Raw genomic sequence first — 2,397 nt, 5'->3', positions numbered from 1 at the left:
AACGACTGTATTGTATCATTGTTGGGTGTAAAATTTGGACACATATCACCCAACATTCTAAAACTAATGCATTCAAAGATCGACGGTATCATCGATAACATTTCAATTCTTTATTTGAGTGATACATAAAAATATTTACGATCAGTGTGTGGGTGTACATGTTTGGGTGTGTGTAGGTGTTGTTGCCTGAGTACGCGCGCATTTGGTTTTAAGCCTATGTATTTGTGTTGTGTGCACAGACGTGTACACGTGTACACAAACCACCACGTGGACACGTGTGTGTGTGTACATGTTTGTGTGTGGGTGTACACGTAGGTGTGTATGTTGTGTGTGCGTGTTTGGTATAAATATATATGTATGTACAAACACACACACACACGTGTACACACAAACTACCAAACACACATGGATTAATGCAAGTGCGTGTGGGCTTCTTTGGTCCTACACACTTGCACTTGAATTGGTTTGTGTGTACTTGGCTATTTGTGTGTAGGTGTACATGATTGTGTGCGGGAGTACATGTTTGTGTGTACCCGCGTTTATATATAATGTTTATTATCTTGTTCCATTCTCGTTTCTTTCCAGATTTGAATCAGGCCTGCATAATGTTTTGTTCTCTATGTACTACTTGATAACTTCGCGCTCTGTTTTGCCTCTAAGGGACGAAGGCCGGAGAGTATGATTGGGATGCCGAAATTGTGGTCCTAGACGCCCATTTATATATGTACGCGGTGCTCCTGCATCTAGATTATTAGTTCGTCTATATCCATCTCCTGATAGAGAATAATTATGTAGATTAGCTAGAACTGGAACAACTCTTGGAGCGCGTTTAAAATCTAAACGTAAGGGTTGCCATAGAAGGCCCCATCTTCGAGATTGGGACTGGAAATAATTGTATGCGACCCATACATCGCTTAATGCTTCACGAGTGCCAGGATAGGGTGTAAGCATATGGTTGGTACATCTGTAGGCTGCATCACCCAGTACGTAGTAAAACTTGGGTAAATTCTCCACTAGCAGGTCAAACCTGCTATATTCCCAAGCTCGACGACCATGCATACTACCATATGCCATGATAGAAAATACAACAAACTTATAGTTTGTATCACACATGGCTTGGCCATTCAGCCCATAACCAGTCTTATGTCCAGAATATAAACAACGCCTATACTGACCTCTATTTAATGGATGAAAAGCTTCGCACACAAATAAGCCATCGGCGACGGCAACACAACGGCTAATCACCCCGTGAGAAGAGTGTGATTTGAACTCTTCTGCTACTTTGGCAATCTCTTCTTCCTCTTTTGGAAAGCGGAAATACAGAAAACTCAAACCATCAATTGCGTATAAAACTGTCCAGAATATGTAGTAAACAGCAGCAGAAGAAATCCCAAACGCAATTTTAATATCTTAGTATTTTCCGCCGGCTGCTATACGCAGGAAGACAGCAAGTTGTACCTCCACATCTATTGCACCTTCTCTCAACATGCCCATCTTTTTGTTTCTTCTGCATGTTTCGTTTATCTCACGTGCAAGAAACAAAAACCTTGGGAACTTCATACGAAAAGTGTTCTCAAAGCTGCGTTCTGCTTGTAGCAGAGCGCAGTGTTTGCCAGTTCGCGCGAGTACGAGCAACAAGCGTCCCCCTATTGCACTTCACCTGAAAGCTGGAAAGTCCGTCACCCACTCTATCCCTTTCCATTGCTCTCAGCAGCAAGTAAAGTTTAGACAGCATCACTCGTCGCTTGTGTGTTACCGCCTTGTTCTTTAAGAGCGGCATTGTTATTATGAACTACTTCCTGTATATAGTATAGTACACTACAACCAACAGAAGATTCATAAAGTATGTATGCAATGATGTACTGTGCTTTAGTACTATAACAAACAAAAACTAAAAAGTATGTTTACAAAATGTGAAAATGTCAAAACGGCTCACACAACGATGCTTTGACTCAATATTCTACCATATTGCAACCAATAGAAAGACCCAGCATTGCTCGTATATTTTGAGCGGCATAGGTATACTAATTTTTATTGGATTTCATCAACCACTAGGATGGCTTTATTCTCAAAATTTACGGTTTCAATTCCAACGGCTGGGATGGCAAAAAAAAAACTGAGCCAAGGACCGTCGCAAAAGTACCCTTTAATTTTATTTACTTTTAATGGAGACCTAGAACCACCCTTAGGCTCTTTTTAAAAAATTTATATCGTTCTTTTTACAAAAGAACAACAAAAATGAAAAGCCACATAAAAATATACTAAAGCAGTAGTTTTTTTAACACCGACAACATTGAATTAACTATTGAAATGCTTTATTTCTCTCTTTATATAGTGAACTACTTAATGCCAATATTACTCTCCTGACAACTCTAAAGCACTTGAAGCGGACAACCA

The sequence above is a fragment of the Sphaeroforma arctica genome (assembly GCF_001186125.1).
Source record: "Sphaeroforma arctica JP610 unplaced genomic scaffold supercont1.207, whole genome shotgun sequence".
Taxonomy (NCBI): Eukaryota; class Ichthyosporea; order Ichthyophonida; genus Sphaeroforma; species Sphaeroforma arctica.
The sequence above is the reverse complement of the archived record's forward strand: the minus strand, read 5'-3'. Positions refer to the sequence as shown.